We start from the raw sequence: 20,802 nt of genomic DNA on the forward strand, positions 1-20,802 counted from the left end.
TTAAAAGATTATATGCTTATTTTCACTATTCATGTGGTGTTCTATCTGGCTTGATTTGAAATAATTAAGATACTGTTTATCTTAAAGTTTGTTTTCTTGATATAAGAATCGACCTCATTTATAAGCCTTATTTTCAGTTACCTTTATGACCTTTTTCCAGGATGCTGCTTCAAGTACTATATTGCTTTACGTTTTTCATACAACCTTGCTGGTTAGTTTTATGAGGCTATACCTACTGTTCATTTACAAATTTATGGTAACAAGGTGCTTTGCAATATCAAAGTTTTTAAATCAGTATGAATGTCGCTTGTAGATTAAAGCAAAACAAAACCAACTCTAGCCTTCTACTACATCAGATGTCTACAAAAGGATATGTTACTTTAAATTCACTCAAGGAACAGGGGAAACCACAGCGGTGCACTACCAATGTGTAACCAAGACATAAGAATAATTTTCTCATGCTCTTAACGCAATCTGTAATCGAATCTAACTTACAACAGGCAAATAATAACCTGCCTCACTGCAGGCTTTGTTAGAAATTCTCTTGGTATTTCACAGATAGGTTAACTGCAAAAAAAGAAGGTCTTGTTTTCTTAAATAAGATCAGAAATCTCAGTGTAACTTTGCAAATTTTGAATACTGATGGAGCAAAATCCCCCATGAAGTTAACACAAATTTTACCTCTGACTTGGTCAGATTTTCATCCTAGTATCTGTAACATTTCAGGGTCTGAGGAAGAACCAAGAAATTTTTATTTATGAAAGATAATCTTGAGGAAACTAAAGGCTTTATAATTTGCACCATAGAGTCATTAAACATATTTCTTAAAGCCCTACATTTAAGCAAGCTGATAAATTACGGAAAGCGTCAGCGTTTAAAATAGTACACAGGGGTTTTCACTTGAAAATAAGAGATTTACAACTGCCTATGTGCTCGTTCACTTAGTAGGAATTAATGCTGGGGTACCTTTTATACTAGAGTAGGTCACAACAAACAAATCAGAGGCTTAGTAATGTCAAGATCTTTTTATGTGGTGGTTTTTTTTTTTAATCTTACATCTTTTACAAATATGACTTCATTTCACGTAAGTGTCTATGTGCATAATGATATTTTCACTATCATTCTCCATGTTTCTTGGACAACTCTTCATCTGCTTTTAAAGTAAACAAATTCTTCAGCATAGGCACTGCTCAACATCTGGCATAATGAAACCCTACTTGTAAGTGAGACCTCTGGGCTCTCCTGTAAAACAAATTAAAATATATTTGAGAAAGTTACATTTCTTCAGGTGTTCCTCAAACAGTAGAGGACAGTAATACAATTTCTTTAAAAATACATGTTTCTGGAAAATAGGTCCACCTATAATTTACATTTATACATTGAGGTGCTTTGATTTTTAGCTGAGTTGGAACCAAGACCGTGTCTGCCTTTTGTTTACACAGCAGGATTAGAACAGGAGAGTAAAGGAGGGGTTCTTGGCTGGCTGAGGATTATAGAAATAACAGAAAGACCTCATAAAAACAGATAGAATCCTGCTTCATATTTGCAGCTCCAAAAAGCTAAAGTTTGGCAGGCACACACTGTGGTTAAAGCTTCCTTATTTGGGAAAGAAAAAAGCAGTAACACTAAAAAGGTTGAGAGAGAAGCAGTGTTCTCTGAAAAGACTTAAATTCAGATAAGCTAAAGTAGGCATGTATTAACTGGGCAAGCATCAAACTGATGGTTTGATAACCACTACTTTCAACGGAAGAGTGTGGACTCTCCGAGATGTGTTTCCAGACAATTTTTATTAGACAGCAATATTTAATATCTGAACACAGAGTGTTCAAGCTTCCTTCCCCTTTGAAGCCTGGAGTGCTATGGCTGCACACAAGCAGGGAACTGGAGAACCTCCTGTTCCCTTTGGTCAGCAGCATCTCACTCGCAAGCCAGGAAGGAGGGAGTGCCAGCTGCTGGTCAATAAGCAGCTGCGTTTTCCTGGAAAGCTCTGTGCTCTAAAACTGCACCAAATGTGCAAACAATAAGGGCCAGTGTTCAATCCGTGTCACACTGGAAGACTACCTGCCATTTAATGAAATCAGGACCTCAGAAATTATAGGATGGAAAAGGGCCTCTGAAAAGTCATCTGCACTGTTTCTTTGCCATGAGGTAACATTGGTTATATCCATGTCATTCCTGACAACAGTTGCTCAATCTGTTCTCAAAGGCCTCCCATGGCAGACAGTCTGCAGGGCTGTCTACTCCAGTGATTCACCATCCTGTTAGGTTTCCTAAAGTCTAATATCCAAGTCTTCTTTGCTGCAGTTTCAGCCCATAAGACTTATCATCCTCCTACCCCAAGCAAACATGGGGAAAAGTCACCCTCTGTCATTGCAGTAGCCTTTTAACAGACGACGACTCCATTGGTGATCCGGGTATTCTCTAGACCAAGCAGTTTCAACTCCTTTGACCTTCTTTTTCTGTAGCTCATGGTTTCTAGACTTGTGATCATCTTTGTTGCCCTCGTCTGGAACCCTTCCAATGGGCCACTTCTACTAAAGGTGCAAAGCCCCAAACCTGACACACTACTCTAGTCAAGATGTTACCAGGCTTAGCAGAATGGGGATACCTCTCCTGTCTTGCATGGTCTACTCTTGCTGTTATGGCCGAGCATGACAAGTCCTTTTTTGCAACAACAGCTGCAACAAAATAGTATTAATACAAACCAGTCCTTTTCAGACAAAAGGAAAAGCATATGAACTCAGACATTTGTGTACAAACATACAGGTTCTCACACTACCAGGAGACACCTGTAGCAAAAATATTTCACATTCACTTTCCCAACCCAAGTCTTCCCAGCGGTCACAAATAACATCTATTAGCCAGCTGCAAGGATCCCACCCTGGGATCTGATCCAGTCTATTCTAGTAGTAGCTCAAATACTGTAAAAACTACATGGCATTACAATGAAGACAAGGCTGCCTTACATGTGGGAGCCAACATATTCAGGCACAACTCATCTTTTGCACGATTATATACTTATGAATATAGATCTTTTATGGGTCAACTCAACTTTCTACATTTGAGACCTCTAATTAAGTTCCAGGTGGATTTTGTAAAATCCTCACCAGATGATTTAAAAAAATCCCAAACCAAGTACATCTTTTCTGGTAAGAGCATCTTAGAAATTAAAACCTAAACTCAAATGGAAATCAAAGATAAAGATATTCTTGCAAATCCTCCCCCCTGCAAATATTTCTATAGCTGTCATGGGAGTCATGGAATTTAGGAAACTTGGAGAAAAAGACAGTGTATCATATATAGACTATGTTCTGTTGTGCTCAAGAGGATCTGCAGGGATGCCAACACCTTGCAGATCTCAGATACATTGCAAAATACTGTATCTTCACAATATAACCCTTGGCTTCTTATCGCCACATTTGCTTGCCGCAGCCCCACTGTCTCTTGTTTGGTGTCTTCAGGAGATACAGGGAGGCTGAAAAGGATCAGCAAAGCTCTGGAAAATCTCTGAAGCCGAGAGACTGGGTAAGACGGACAGGGTTCTTGCAACAGTACATTTACGTAAGTTTGGCTGCTGGGACCAGCTTGTACACAAACAAAACATGACCAGGACTGACTTAAGGCCTGACTACTTTTTATCACACAGCATTCATGAAAAGCTAGAACTTGAAGACTGATTCCCCCCCCCCCCCCCCCAGAGGAAAAGATCTCCTGAAAAGACAAATAGGCCATGGAGTGTCCCTTTTGGAGTCCACAGTCCTTTTGGTTAAGCAGGACATGCTGAAGTAGCTGGTAGAGAGAACAACCAGTTAAATCTATCCCTAAATTCCTGTTACTCAATCTGTGGTTTTGTTTCAGCAAAAATCCTCTAAGTGTTATTGTAGAAAACTCCACCAACAAAAGAGAAATTTGGAGCAGATTTTCTGAAGTGTTGCTAATGTATCTAACCTTTTCTCCCATAAAACTGGTAAGTGCATTTCTTACACACAGAGAAACAAGCATATGCATTCAACTGTTTGTATGTAACTTGAAGGAGAAAAGAAACATATAGTTCCCTAATTATTTTCAAAAGCCACAAATGATCCCAAGTATCTTTATAAACAGATCTGACTGAATGCCTTCCTAAGGTCAAAGTTCAGTTCTGTACTCTTGAGCTAATTTACTGTGTCATAAAACTTGAGATCAAAAAGTATTTAGAATTATAAAAGCAGAAGACTAGAAAAAATAGTAAGGACTACAGCTCATGATAAAGGATATACTAATGCATCAAATGGACGAGTCCAGCATTTATTTATTTCTAAAGAGCCTGGAAGCAATTATTGAAGCTGAAGAGCTGTGGTTTTAATGAACGTGGAAAATTATTACATGTCAAAAAGATCCAAATCCATGATTTAAGGATATTAATTAAACCAATCATTTGATTAGAATTGCTTTAAGCAACAGCCTAAGTAGAAAATATTCCAGAAAAGCAAATGTAGAATCTGTAAATTAATAAAAAAAGAAAAAAAAGAAGTTGCACTGTGAAACATGCCTTACTAATAAACGAATAAAGCAGTAGAGGTCTGGAGAAGCTCCCGGCAGTAAGTTACATCATTTACTGCAATGTTTGACTAAATTTTAAATGGACTTTGAGTGCAGAATGTTCTTTGTGTAACACTAGCAAGCCAATGGTGGGCTCCAAATAAAAGGAAAGGATTCATCATTTACCAACCCTTCTGCAGCTTTCTTTTCATTACAACAAAAGGCTGTTTCAATTAGAGCTGTGCAGATTCGCTGTGCTGAGTTTGGTTCAAAGTGTTTTTACGCAATGCCAGCATCTCCCGGGATCAGCTTCCCTGCAGGCCAAAGCTCTCCCAGCGCTAGGACTGCTATTTGTTTGGGTCAAGCTGTGCTTGCCATCTCCCCCCTCGGTTCTCTTGAGAGTACTAGTTCTCAACGATGGGCCTGATCTGACCTCTTTCCAGCGAGTTAAACTCTGTACCCTGCCACCCTTCAGGCTGGATCTTGAGGCTGTTGTAGTACACCAGAAACGCGCTCCCTCGGCAGCTCTTTTCTCCCCTCTCCTGATGGGGCCCTGCAGTTCCACCAGACGTGTTTGGTTCTGTGGTTAACCACACCCTTCCGCCTTCCACCTTCTCCATTTTCCAGCCACATTAACACAAAAGACCCAAATGCAACTGTCACATTCCAGGTGCTTCTTAATAGAAAAGTTAAAGGGATCCTAATACGTTCACTTATATAGACAGACACATTGACTCCAATATATCCAGCCTGTTTAGAAAAGCACATACAATACACCAAAGCTTTGCATACCTAACGATATCTCCTACAGCACAGACAAACCAGCTGACTCAGGCATGCAATGGGTTGGAAGAGGCATGCAGACTGGAAGCAAATATGCAGAGATTTGAAACCGTAACACTGTGCATTGTTAGCAGTCATCTTCATTCTTGGAATTAGTTCAATATACTTGCCTCAGCCTAGGAGCTAAGACATGACACCAAAAATATATTGCATTTCCTAACAGCTAGAAAGTGTAAAATACTTTCAACAAATTGATTTAATGTCCGAGTCTCATTTGCAATTAAGTACAGTCTTCTATAGCTGACTAGCAAAAATTAAATTGGATCCAACCTAGACAGCAAACGCCTGTAAACGGCTAAGTACTCAGAGAGCAACAAGGTAGTAATTCTGCCCATTGCTGTTTAAATACAATAAACATAGCTGAAGGAAATGCAGAAGACAGCAAGCTTTATCAGGGAGCTCATAACTATTAAGTAGGCACTAAAAATTCCTGTCCAATACTGTGAATAATGCAGGCACCTCTAGACAGTATTTTCAAAAATCAGACTACTTTGCCATAAGTATGTTGGTCTGTAAATATAACAGTATAAAGTATTATGACATGCCTTTTAGATTATGTCAGGCTCTGAAAACTGAATCTAATAGTCTGCCAGAGCTAACATTGTTTATATTCTTGTATGTAATATCTTTTCCACCAAAACCAAACCTTCTTCATTTTCTATTGTCAATAAGTATTTAGCAAACTTTATGCCCAGCACCAAAGCTCAAACCAATGCATTCAAAGGTACATTCTGTTGTATAAAACTACTGAGACTATTTTCTTTTCTCACTTATTTTGGGATCTCCTAGCAAGCCCTATATTTAGGCTAAATCTTTCAGTCTTAAAGCTTCCTCTGACCTTTGCCTGAGAAGGGCCAACATTATTTTCATTAAGCATTTGAAATTGTTTGCAAAGGATGAGTAGACGAAACCACTTTTGGAGATGAGTGATGTGCCTAAAACAATGATCTCCCCTGCCACATGGAATGCATTCCACAGAAAGATGCTGGCAACATCTCAAAAGAAAAAGAAGGCCCTAACTCTGGGAAGGAGTTGGACTCACACCACTGCTGGGGCAGCAGCTGCAGCATGCCACGCTCAAGAGTGCTAAGGAAATCTTTTTTTTTTTCTCTTCTAAAATACCTAGCAGCTCAAAGACAATTTATAAAAATAATTTTCACTGTATATGAGGTTAAACCAAGAGCTAGGAAATAGTAGATTTACAATTACCTATACGTCCTTACACAAATAGGTTATGATGCTGTCTGATTAGAGGACTACACACGAATTTTCTCTGCAAGATGTTTGTCTCTTAAAGCAAGTAGGAACGATGCACAAAGTGGCAAATTGAGATAACAAGGGCAGTTCTGAATACGGAATTCCTAAACTTTTGAGGGCTCAGTTTGCAAACTAAGTACTATTTAAAAAAAATTAAAAAGTCCCCCACTGCAACTAAATCTACAGTCTGTAGTATCATTTTAGTAACACCAGTGCTATTCCATTAGTGCAAAATTCAGTGCTAAGGAAGGCATGACTAACTATTTAATATATATTGTACATAGTTAAAGACCGAGGTTGATATTTATATGACCCCATGACTGAGCTCATGGGGCATTATCCTGGTTTAGATGTTATTTTCCCCCCAAACATGGGCCTTACTACTTAAACAAAAGGATGGCAGCATGGGGCATCTTTATTAACAGTGTTTGCAAGACTGCTTGTGGAAGACGTGGGAAATATTAATGAATAAGATGTCTACTGTTCTTTTGTAGGTCATCTTTAGATACGGAGATATGCTAGTTTATCTTCATTGCTTGTTTGGCTTTGGTTTTAGCAGGCAAGATGGGAACTAAGGTGCTCATTCCAAGCGTATCAGCTGAAAGTGGGCTGTAGCTTGGACAGAAGGGGAAATTGTCATGGAACTCTAGGAGGTTTCCTCAGCAAATCTTCCTGTTTGCTTCAGTACTTTATTCCACCCAGAACTAGGAGGTTAGAAACAAAAGGGGCCCATTGCAGAGCACATACAGAGGAAACACATTACTGTTTAAAAAAAAGAATTGTTATAATGAGAAAGGAGCAACATGTTTGCAAACTCGGAGACACAGGTACCTTAAGGCATACATACACTGAAAACACACAGAAAGCTATTCCCATTCCAGCAAAATGCTGCGGACAAACTGTTAAATAGATATACTGAACCTTAAAGAAAAGCAGTGATTAAAGCATCAAGGGAAATTATTTATGCCAGAGTTTCACAATGGAAAAAGACTCTGAAGAAAACAAAAAGAGAGCTGAACTGAAAGAAAAAGGAAGAGTTTAAGAACTGCACTTGCATTTGCTTGATCCTGACTCTTCTCAATTATATTCAGAGCTGAGAGAGAATCACAATTCATACTCCCCCATTCTAAAGACAACTGAAAACATCCCATTCCCCCACCTCTGGAAAATGACCAGGTCTTTCCCTTTAAAGGAGTGAAGACATTTAGGAAGAGACAGTCTTTCTTACACCAAGGTCCTAATTGAAAGAACATGGCATGACCTGAAGCAAAATGTTAATTAAAACCACTCTGCATTTCTTTTCCAAGCAAAGTCCTTTTGCAAGACTTTTATAGATTAATTTGACACACTCCCTTCCCTTGCCTGGAAAGTTCTGGGGTTTTTTGTTTATACTGTACAAAGCATGAAATTATTGTCCTTAATGCTTTGTTCCTTCTAATTGCATGAAATTTAGCAACATTTTGAAACATATTTGTAAGATGATGAAAGCCAGAGTTGACATATGAAAAACATATGGCTATGTCCATTTGCATGCACAAAACCCATACCCAGTGTACATGAAAACTAGCACTGTAGGGGCTAATTGACATTTTATCCTCAATGCACCTGTACTATCAATTAATACAACACACCTGCATGCTTCTGATGGAAAATCAGATGCAGAAGCACTACTTGTATAAACACCTCCATCGTCATCCAACAAAAGTATGTTCTCTACTTGCAACATATAAGAAAGTTAGCTTTATTTTGCAAGGCTTTAAAGAAAACTCATTCTAAATTTAGCATTCCAAGACTATTCCCTTTCTCTCTTCAGCCATATAGCCTCTTTTCTCTCCTTTTCAATTGAAAATTGAGTCTGAAAGGATGTAATACCCCAACAGGCAATGCCGCTGAAAATAAGATGCATTCCAAACCTGTATTCTTCTAACCTCTCAGGTTCAAGCAGAAGATTACCATTGTTTAGAGCATAGAACACTATTCCTTTACTTTCCACCATCCAGAAAGCTTCCCTGTGTCTAATTTCAAGGGCACTTTTAAACAAGTCAGCAGTAAAATCATCCACAATGCATAAATCACAAAGAAATACTCTTTTTTTTTCCTGGAGGGCAACAAGATGGTGAGACTTGAACAGTCCGTTTTATACTCAGTAAAACTTCCATGCTTTCCCTTTTAATACATTGCCCACCAAAAGAAATGCGGCTGAAAAGACCAAGTGATTGAAGAATTAAACCCAAATTTCCAGGAATACAACAAAAACACAAAAATAACCAAACTGAAAAATACTTGAAGAGGAAGGAATATGCTCTTGCACAGTCTTATTAAATTTACTAGATTATCAAAGATATTTCTAAACATAAATTACATACCATGGAGAAAACCCAGACGGCTGAAGAAGGAACATGCACCTTGCCACTTTTATCCCTCCAGGAGGAAAAAAAAAAAAAAGTGCTTCTCCCAAGATGCATCCTGAGCCCAGGTGGCAGCAATCGCCTCCCAGGCAGTGCCCTCAGCTGAGACGGGGAATGCAGGAGCTTAAACAGGAATCTGGTGGTAAATGAAATGTTTCTCTGTGGAGGGAAAAAAGGGGGCTGAGGGAAGATCAAGGAATTACCATCTAGGAAAACTTTTGCTTGGAGAGTTTAGAGTCTTTTAAAATACTTCTTTACACTAAAGTAGCTTTTAAATAAATGAAAACTGTAAAACACTTACTGTGCTTACACTGTTTGGCTGGGAATTGCACTAGTTTGCACATTTTTGAATAGAAATTACATGAATGGTTACCTCTGAGGAATTAATTTCTCAGGCTTAATCTAAATTAGTTAAAGTAGAGAAAATAACTAAGCTACTTGTGAATGTTTTGTCACACCATTCACTGTGAATTCTGGTTCATCTGTAGTTTACAGCCATGATATAATAAAAAGAATCCAGAGTAAAATGTTTTCTCAGGCTATCTCCTGTTTTAAATGTTGGCTCAGAGAAATGAATAGAAGGTTAATTGAACACGTCCCTTATAATGTATCCCTTCATAACAATTCCAAAATCAATCATAACAATTCCAAATGAAATAGCATTCTAAAGTGCAGATATGTGATCAAATAGTCGAGATGTAAGTTAAGACTGGAAACAATTTTAATTTTACAAATGACATAAGGGAATTAATAATTAAGACAGAGACATGGAAATTTGTAAATTTTTTTTTCTCTGCAGACTGAATAATTTCCAAGGTCTAAATAGAATTTCTTACCATATTTACTTTCAGGTATTCCTTTCTTAAGTCTTCTACATACATCCTCATTAAGAGTTACTATTAGTCTGGTTAAATTATGCTTTATCCTTAGGCAAAATTTTTAGAGACCTGATTTTTGGAAATAACTAGTATACAGAACACCTGGTGTAGTCATGAGAGAAAAGTTTCACCAGAATCTCTGATAAGTCTCACTGATTTTTGGCCAGAGTGATGGTAACAATTAGAAAAGCATTTTTTATGTCAGTGATTTTACTCAGGGTGACTAAACATACTCAGATTCCCTGCTGAGGACAGCTTCTGTCCGTCCTTTACATCCTTGAAAGCAAAAGCTTTCTTGAAAATGGGACCATTAGCAATCTGCTTGTGACTGACTTCATCTGTATTTTGCTGGGTTAACTATTACAACAGCTTCTTCCCTGTACCATCATTCACAATACGTAGCACCAGGTCAGTTCTTTGCCTGCCTGCCTTTTTCTTTACAAGGGAAGAGGGAGCTGGAGGGGCAATCTTCTATTGTTGTCCCACAGTCAATCTTTTTCTCCCTCATTCCACAACTCCAAGAAGTGAAACGTAATGAGAAAGTATAAAGATAAAAATTATTTAAAAGTGAGATGCTATCACAAAAATATGGAGTAAATACAAATTATTTCCTAAACTATTAGCATTCCCATCTAACACCAAATTACGACAGTCTTTTTACAAAAAAATTCTGCAAATTGTGCCATTTTCCCATCATTTATTTGCAACCAATAATTTCTAAACAAGACACAGTTTTTCTGTTCTGAGCATTAAACAGTACTGGTTCCAACATGGACCCCTGAGGGACACCACTCGTCACTGATCTCCATCTGGACATTGAGCTGTTGACCACTACCCTCTGGATGCAACCATCCAACCAATTCCTCATCCACTGAACAGTCCATCCATCAGTCCTTAGGATAGTATAGTACAGTGGTATCTGTTTTCCTCCAATTTCCATAGGGAATCATGAACTCAAGAAATTTTAAACATCAAGAGAAGTATTCAGGGTACTTTGTTTAGGTTTTTTTCCTCCCTTTGCAAGAGATTTGAGGGGTGTGAAGTATTTCTCTTGGACACTGAGTATAATTATAACTAATAATTTCCTTCTTTCTCCTTGGAGCAACATGCATTGACTTCTCTTCATTTTAAGGTAGTTGGCTGACACAATTCAAATTTAATTACTCTTCCTGCATGATAAACTCCAGTCCTATGAGCAAATATGTCTCGTTTTCAAGTTTGGCTAGACAGCAGCAGTGTAATAAAGACCTTTCCACCCCTGGTGCAGCCTGTAGCTTTTGAAATCTTTCCTAGATGGCAAAACAGCCTCCCCTACCATAGAACTTTCTCATAACATACTTATTAAATAAACACGTAATCCCTAAAAACCTGTAAACTAATAAACCGGCTGCCAATTATAATGACTTCTCCTGTCGGAATTGCTTGACATGCAACCACAGCAAGTAAACGGCAATGTTGATGGTGGCTTTCAAATTAAGGTGTACTAGGCAAGGATGAAAATTGTCACAGTCATTCTAAATACATTGTAGCTTTTCTCCCACTGAGTAAAAATTTCTAGTCTCCAAACGGTTGTAGTAATCTAATTTGTATAATCACTGGATACGAATATCCAGACAGCAAATTCTGACAGAGTTGCTTGTGCTGTATAAATTCACACCGTGGCTTACTATGCACTACTTCCCTGCCCAGATTCAAACTAATACAGCAGTATTAAAGGAGAGCAGAATTTTCTTTTAATTTTTACTTCTCAATAGCATCTCCAAATGGGAATTTCTATACTCTAATTCATCTTTGGATAGCCCTTAGCAACTGAGTGAAATATAGAGCTTTGCAGTATCGGGGGAGTCACTTGCAGTACACCTCAAAAGTACTCAGACTGTCTTCCAGCAGAAGGAGGCCAAGTAAAGACAAGGGGCATCTCTAGTCAGTCACATTTTCAAGCTGTTAGGAGGCAATTAAAATACTCTGATCATAGGCTGCCAAAGCACAAGCACTAACAGTTGCAACTGCCTTAGGAAAATACGTCAGAAGCAGAAGATTTCTCAGACATGAGGCCAAGAGCAGCATTTGACAGATACGCTCAGTCTGCAAGAGTCAAATGAAGGCAAGTATGAGAAACAGTTTATGCCCTGTAAAACTGGCAACTTAGCCATGCTTTTCCTTACGAGAGTTTTAAGCCATGAACCCCAGTAGCTGTTCACCTCTTTCTTGCTCAGACTGAGATAGGTATCAGGCAGGTATCAAGCACGTGCCAACCGCAGTTTCTTTCAATGAGGGCTACAAGTGATCAGCACATCTCTATTAATACAGATTTTGAGTTAAAACCCCAAAGTAAAGAAACAAGTGGTGGCAACATAAAAATTAAAAAAACCAATTTTAATGACAAATAAACTACCCCCCCCAATATGTTAAAAAGAACAAAATTGGCAAAAAAATTTCAAATAAAATTAGCACCGTAAAATGAAGCAAACACTACATTTTAACTTCACTGCTCAGGAAGGGCCCAGTTTTGAGCTATACCTATATTATACATCCCGTTTATTTCTTAAGCGAGTGAATTTTGCATCCACTTTTTTCTAGGAAAGTCTAAGCAGGAGTGCAATAGGGTTGGATAAAGGATCAATCTAGTTCAAGTTCTGTTGCACTAGTGAAGGGTGTGGCTATTAGCACCGGTTAGTTCAGCTGTCATGTACCACGAACCTTTTAACAGAATCATATTTAACATAAAAGCACCATGATCCTTACTGGGATACTACCAAAGAAGTAGCAGACACCAGGGGTGCGGTTGTTACAATGTGCTTACAAGGACAGATAATCCATTGATGCTTAATTATAATGCTTTGAATTAAGGCTGTCTGGCTGACTGTGAGAATATAAACCCAATCCTAAAACATCACAAAAACTGTTGGCTGACAGCATTCAGGGTTCTTATTTTGGTGGGGTTTTTTTAACTAACCTGAACAACATGTCAGAGAATTCTCCAGTTACCTACTTAAACAGGTAACATTCAGAAGAAGTTGTGCACCACCGCACACAGGATTTGCCTTCATTGCTTATTTAACCAGGAACTCGGAAGAAACTGCACATTGCTTTTAATCAGTCAAGATACAGCTCTAAGAGCGCACCATGGAAACGGAAAAAGGCAAAATAGAGTGTATTTGCATATATCACATGAAATTAGGCTGTGTTGCAGTGTGTAGTGTACACGTACGCATGGAATGTCAGCTGAGTTACGCTTTTCTCAAGGTGATGCTGGTGCTTGTCTTGCCAAATTTGATACAACTGACAAGTGTTTTCATGTAAGGGGGATCTATCCCTCCCATCACCTTGTCAAGCTGAGCGAAGGCAAACTCCAGCATATTCCTTCCTCAAGCGATGAGGTGGTTTCGGAGTCATTAAAAGTCACAAAGTTACACTGCAGCAATGTGCCGTGCATACTAGATGAACTCAGCCAAGGCTGTCTTCCTCAGCCTTGGTGAAGGCTCCAGCTCCCAGCCCTCTCAGCTCCCAGGCAGAGCCAGCCCTGGAACCTGGGTGAACTCTGGACTTGGGTTTTTTTTAACGTACCTCTCAAATTTTCTCGAGAACTGTAAATATCACTTTGGCCAGTCTCACTGCTGCTTGCTTTCTCATTAGACAAGTGTGTAACAGCTCTTTTTTACCCAGGGTATTCCCAAACAGAAGAGAGTGATCAATGCTATCCTGGTGTCAGCTTTCCCTGCAGCTGTCTCCATAATGATATTGTCTTTCCTAGCGATAGTGGTAAACAACTTAAAAGGAAAAATACGCTTCTCATGCAACACCTCATCTATCTTGGATTTTAATTTTTCACAGCAGAAGACTCACATGTATCACGGGCATGCTTCCCGAGTGCCATAGAAGATATGAAAGCAAAATTATTGTAAAATATTATTATGAAAGATATTATTATAATCCAGAATACAATCCATTTTAAGAGAGGTCTGGAGAGATGCTATTACTGGTCTTTGCTTCAGTTATATAATCTTACCAGGCTGAAACTTTTGGCTTGAAGCTAAGTTCCTTAGTGTTATTATGCGATGATGGTAACTATGATTGAGAATTCCAGTTAGATAGCCTCATGCCGTTCCCTGTGCCCAGTGAGGTGTACCTTAATTGGATTACGTCGTAAAGCGCAGATTCTAAACTAATGGAGCAAATTTATTTCCCTTTAAATAGCTATTTGATGAACAAATTTGCTTGTTTCTAGGTTTAAGGCAGCATAACTCTACACAATGATAGTATTATTAAATAAGGGACCCTCAACAAAACATTAAAACCAAGTGAAGTGTCAAACCATGGGCTCAAGGGGGATACCAAATATTATAGTGTCTCCATTCTACATGGAAAAGAGGAAAATTAATATTACCAAATTTCATGTTATTTTTATTATTAAGTATCTAAAAGCAGCTAAGGCTCAGATTTTTTAGTGGAAGTGGATATATAAAATATTTATATATCCATAGAGTGGTGGATGACAGAAACTTTTACTGATAGACTATCCTGATTCCAGGGTTTTCATCTGTTGGCTCTAGCTTGTAAAAACAGTATTTTTAAAAACTGTGTTCTCTAACTTTTAAGAAAAATAGAAAAAACCACACAAAATATCTTAGTGCTCCTAAACTCCTTGAGCAATAAAACCTAAGGACACATAAGCAATGTAAATTCTACCTATAATGAAATATAAGACACTTTTTTTTGGTAAAGTACGTACTTGGGCTCTTTTCTGATTTTTGTAGGTGTAGAAACATTTTCCTCTGCTGATACTGGTAACATTCACACTACCAAGAAAAATGATAGGGCCATACTCAGAAGCAGAGATACCAATTAAGCTTCATGTTACCACATAGGCAAAACAATGAAAGTGCAAAAAAGGTTAATTCCTCCATATAGTTATCTAATTTCTTTCAAATGGAGATATTTTTGTGTATATATATATACACACACTGGAAAATAATACCAATAAACTTCTAAAATGGATTAGTAGAATCACAATAAACTGTCCTGCATGTATATGTTTATCCCAATTAATTGTGGAAGTTAATTATAATAAACTGAATAAAGCTATTTTATTTCTTAGTAAGAATATGTACACTGTACTTTAATGTCACCAAGTTAATCCCCTTTATGGCATCTGGTTTTCTTGAGTTCTCACATTTAAGAAAGGTATTTGGTTTTAAAAAAAAATTGTAAAATTAAGCATGTGATTTTTAAAATACGGTGTCCTTTGAATAACACATTTTCAGTTACATACCCTAAGTTAAAGCACACAGTTTAAGAATGCTGAATTAAAGTCTTGATAAATCCCTACTTGAATCTGTCTGTATCCCTCAGATGGTCTTAATACGCTGTTTGTTGATGTGTAAGATGTTAAATTATTCTGTTAACCAGAAAAAAAAGGACATTCTATTGTGCATTTGCAAATGTCAACTTTTAAAATACTGAACCATTCTGCTGAATTTCAGCTTGTTTTTCACTCCAGTTTGAGAACGATGAAACAATCCTACTTCAAGATTTATAGCAACAGCTGTGTGTTACGAAAGCACAGAAGTGTCATTTGGAGTACATGGAGACTATAACTTTGCCTCACTCTAACTTCCAAACAGCTGAGCATAATTTGCGTAGTTTTTTCTGAAGGCTGGGCATTGTAGCTGAGGCCAGGCATAGAAAGTGCCAGGCAAAAATCTATCTCAGAAACTTATGAGCAGTTATATGGCTCAGTTAGAATGAATAAGTTAGGAAGACTTCAATGTTCATGACAAACCGATAATGCAGCTGGGGTTTAATGGAAATTTCAAAGGTAAAAATCACATAATATTATATGGGAATAGAATTTGCTAGACCATGACTCCACCATCTGGAAGGAGTCACGTGACACCAGCTTCTCCTGTTTCTACTCTTTTTTTTCATCAAAGCAATATCAAATCATTTTGACATCATTCTTACATCAGGACAAACAAAAAAACCATTTATTGTGTTCTCCCATTTGACAGTTTGGTGTAATTTAATGTGCTTCATGAGACTGCATATTCATGAAGACTCACAACCTTCAGCATTTGTACCCCATCCTAGAAATACCTTCTGATTTATTCCACACCTTTGTTCCTGCACTGAATTCTGCTTTCTCCTATGTCAAGGTGCACATCATACTGTAAGAGCAAGGTTATTTGAAATCAATGATGAATCAATTTCTAGTCAATGTCTAAAAGCATAAAACCAAAGAAAGAACCACTATAGTCAAAGAACAATGTGAGTGGGCGGTAGAAAAGCAGCCAAATAGTTTAGTTCTGGGGTCTGGAGCAGCAGGTAGGATGCAAATAACAGAAGGGAATAAAAGGTGCAGAGTGTCCATGTTCATGGCTGATGTGAAAGGAAACGGGCCTAAAATGAGACGAAGATAAAACCCGGTCGTCCCTTACGGTAGCAGGAGAATTCTGCTTTCTATTATCCAATCGATATTGGGAATCAAAGCAAAATACCCCCATGAATATACAAATCAGCTCTAGCTTATGCATCTTTCCAGCTTTGTTAATGTTAATAAAGCAAACATGACAATTGGACATAAATGTTTTTGTTGTATTAAGCATTTGGTTTTTAAAATACTCTCATACTAGAGAATAGCAAATGTCATACAGTAATTGATTTAGCAAATGCAGCTCTTTGTCCTGTGAGTCGCACAAACCATTATTGATTTTCTTAATTCTATAACAATTACTTTCACAAGGATGTCTACCAACTCTTGATTTATAATTTATCAACAACTAAATAAGAGGCTTTCAAATTTGTGCTACATTGGTTAGATTGGATGCAAACCACATGGTAGTGTTATGGTTTACTTATTAAGTGACTAACTCTTACCGTCAGGTTTCTCATAGAAATACTGGTTACTGATGAATTCCAAATTAATTTTCCACAATAAGTCGCTGAACTTACAGTTTATTTGTTCCATGAATGTTCCTCCCAGTAAGTGTCTAGACAATTTCAGAAAAGCAAAAGAAAAGTAGAGGGAGTGGAGACACAGCTAACCACCATTTGGTTCTTTACTTCAGAGAGTCTTTCAGAAATACTTTTTGCCTGTAATCAGAGCTGCCAACTCTCATGTTTCTGTCAAGATTTATAAAATTCCTCCCACAAACACCACAGCTCTTGAAATCAAGTGCATTCCCAGGAATGTCCTCTTTCATTTCAAATGAAAGTCCTTTTCAGCAAACTGAAGTTCAAAACCAGAAGACAAACAAAAATAAAAGATGCCTTATCTTTAAACATCTTATGAAGTTAAGCCAAACTGAAGATTTTAACGAGGAGGGGTGAAGGTGTTACTCTTCTGCGAGCTCATGGTTGTCACAGCTGTGATTGGGATAGCCATACATTAATACTTAGGTAAACCAAAGTATGTAAACACAGCTTAAAACCAGCTGCAGCTGCAGTAGAAGCAGGAATCAATTAAAAACTCTACAAATTATTTATATTAACCTGACACGCTAAAAATTCTTGAATTGCAAAAGTCATGGGTGGTAAATGGGAAAACCACAAGATAATGAAAAATAAGGGAATAAGATGTACCAAATGAACAAACTGCATGGATTTATGAGATCAAAGAGACCATTTACCAAAAGTTGAATGTGCAAGTTAAAGCTGATTACAGTCATCCTCAGCAATTGGCACTTAAATAACAAAAAACTTCCAGGTCTTCTATATCTTGGCCATAAGAAAGACACTCATTACCTAAGAAATAATTAATTCAATACAATAAACACAAATGTGTTTGTTCTGTGTATAAGCCATGCCTGCTTTTGTTTGTAACTGTTTCCTGAACAATGCCTTCCCTGTTCCATTTTCTGGGTTCTGAAATAAAGTCCATATTTGTGTCTGACTTGTCCCAGTTCTACTTTTATTCAATTGAGTATGAACCAACAGGAGGATCAGAGTTTGATACACTATTTGGACTGGGTTCCTATCTCAGACTGCAAACTCAGAAGCATTGATATTGTGTAGAGATCTTGCACCACATTTACTTTTTCTTTTGGAGTTAGTTACTTGCCAAGTAAGACTCCAGATTGCAGTATGCCTGATCTCCTACGAGTCCACATCACTGTGCTAGCTTGTAGGACGTAAACGAACATTACCTATTGACATGTACAAATCTAGAGACCTTCATAGTATGAAAATTCTTTCTGCACACTTTGGCCCAGATTCCAGCTCTCAGTTAGAAAGGTGCAGCTTGTCACGTCTGTTTTAAATTCTTCAGTGCGGCAAAGTTACCATTCCAAGCTGAAGTGGCCGGTGCCAATTTCAGTTCAGCTGCAGCCCGTAGCGAGAAGGCTATTCTAGGATGAAGTATTCCTAAGTGATATGAAGCCACTAGCTAAGAACAATAGGGCTATCGTGTTTTCTTTGCATTGTATACAAGTACTACATGTGTAACCAAATTTCAATTTCTTGAAGGCCCCTCAAAGTAGCAAAGATATTAATCTAATCTATGTGGGGATGGTCCTTACTTTTTCCCCACAAATAAACGGTGTTAGCCAAGCGTTTTTAACAGACACGAAAACATTAAAAGACTAGGACAGTAATTCTAGGATAGGAAAACATACCGTGGCTTCAGGCTTTGAGAAAGTATTAACCTCTGCCAACTGAACATTTTGCCTCTCAAAATCAAGAAAAATGTCACACTGTGTAGTTAAACATGACACGTTTAAGAAACAAAAAAAGAGAGAAACACTGAAGATTGTTATCTGAGTCTTATGTGAGTTCAAAAATACTATCTGATCAATGGTTTTCAAAATAAGATCCAGACTAGGGTTAGATACAAGTTAATCTACCACTTGCTAAGCTAAATAGAAAGCTAAGTACTTAAACAAACACTAAAGGAAGAACAGAACTGCTTTGCACATGATGTTATGCCATTGCACTGTTGCAAAAAATGGACTGATGTAATACTACGAAGTCTTTAAACAAAGAGGAATAGCCGTATATCTCCTCTCAAACTAACAGACTAATTCAAGTCTTGCCTCACAGAACTGTGTTTTTCTTTCTTAATTGCAGATTCTTATTATTCAGAAACACATGGGCTTATATCAGAGCATGTACTGGCCTGAGTTATATTCCCAGCTGTGTCTGCTGGAGATTGACCAAATTACTGTCCCCATGTAGCCACTTTTTTTTCCTCTTATCTTATTCTACCTTACCTATTTAAACTGTGAGCTCTTCTTTGCAATGACTCCCACTCCTCCAATGGGTTTGTAGAGCAGCAGCACAACAGGGTATGAACCTAATTTGAGTATCCTGTGTTAGCATACTAAACATGTTTTAAAAGCACTTCAAACAATGCATCTTAGAAAAAATCCAAAAGGCAGAAAAGATACAGATGAATATTTATGATAAACATAGAAAACTCCTTAGGAGACGGGGTGAAATGCTGTGCTTCTTCATTTCAAAGGGGCCAGAGCAAGCTGGTTTGATTCACGATTTCAAATTGTTCAGCACTTGCAGTGGTACTGCTTTGTCTAATAATTCCAAAAACTGCTTATTAGTCCAGCTTTGTACTGAAATGTCAGAGCTCTTCTGGTAGAAGTATGTGCATGAGCACAGGAAAAAAACAGTGGACCATTTTAGGAAGTTGGATGACAATTACTGCAGCATAGAAAGCCTTCTAAAAACAAAGAAGAAAGCTTAGAATTTAGCCACAGTGAAGAGATCACAGCAGATTTGTAAACAATACTTCAAAACATGATGAAAATTTGTTTATTTTTTTAAACATTTCAGGCACTATAAAAATGCATATCCAATATTTTGCTGCTATGACCACCTCAGCCATCTGTCAACACACATATCCTCACAAAGACAGAAAACGGGACATTGACGAGATCCGTTACAATATCAAGCTTTCAGCCAAGAGTGAAACTCCTCATAGCTCCATTGTTTCCACAGACATAAATAACATAAAATCATATAATAAGAAAAGTTATTACAAGTGTATGTTACTCAACAAATGCTAACATGACTATATTAGGTGCTGGACTATGCTGGCACTGTTTATGGGTATTGTTTAATATGATAAACAATTGAGATGTGATTTTTTTTTTGGTTAGTCTGTGAAATGGAAAAGGCATAAATTGGTTAAATTTGTGGTGAAAGAGTAAGACATGAGAAAAACTTACAAAAAGCCTTAAATACCTTTAAAACATCTTTTTAAGCTCTAAGTAAATCTTTAACCACAATAACTATTTTATTTTCCATTTGTAGGGATTATTGAAAATGAGCTTTACAAGAAATTCGACATTAAGTGAAAAGTAAAATTACCACTGGGCTGGTGTCTTCTGCAGTATCACCAGTAAGAACATGCAACAAGAACTTACTGGCTCATTTTTATTACACTGTGGATTTTTCACTGTTTTTCTCTTCTACGGCTCTACTACAACCCCAAAAAAGTTCAAAGCAAGATTCAGACATCATGGATAAAATTTTTGGTTGTCTTTAAATCTCAATTTCAAAAATTAACTCAGCCCACATTCTTAGAAGAATTAATAGAAAGTACCAAATATCTTTAAAGATCTGGCCATTATTTTCTTCAGAATCTCAGTCTTATTGAAAGTCTTAAGTACTTTTCTGATATTTTTTTTCCCCAGAAAAACCTCAGTATGTTTGGCCGAGATGCTCAGTGATACTCTAGTAAAGAAATAATACATTTTTAAGGATTATACCTAAACTATTTTGGTCTTCAAAATTGTTCTGTGTCTTTTCATATTCATTTTAGCTGAACCTACCATCAGCAGTTAATAGTTAAAATAGAATTAGCAAAACCAGTGATGAATGCATACAGGTATAAAGACATAACTTGGGAGAAGCTTATACTTGTTAGCAATCAGTAGTAAAAC

Source organism: Gavia stellata, chromosome 19 (genome assembly GCF_030936135.1).
Source record: "Gavia stellata isolate bGavSte3 chromosome 19, bGavSte3.hap2, whole genome shotgun sequence".
Lineage (NCBI taxonomy): Eukaryota > Metazoa > Chordata > Aves > Gaviiformes > Gaviidae > Gavia > Gavia stellata.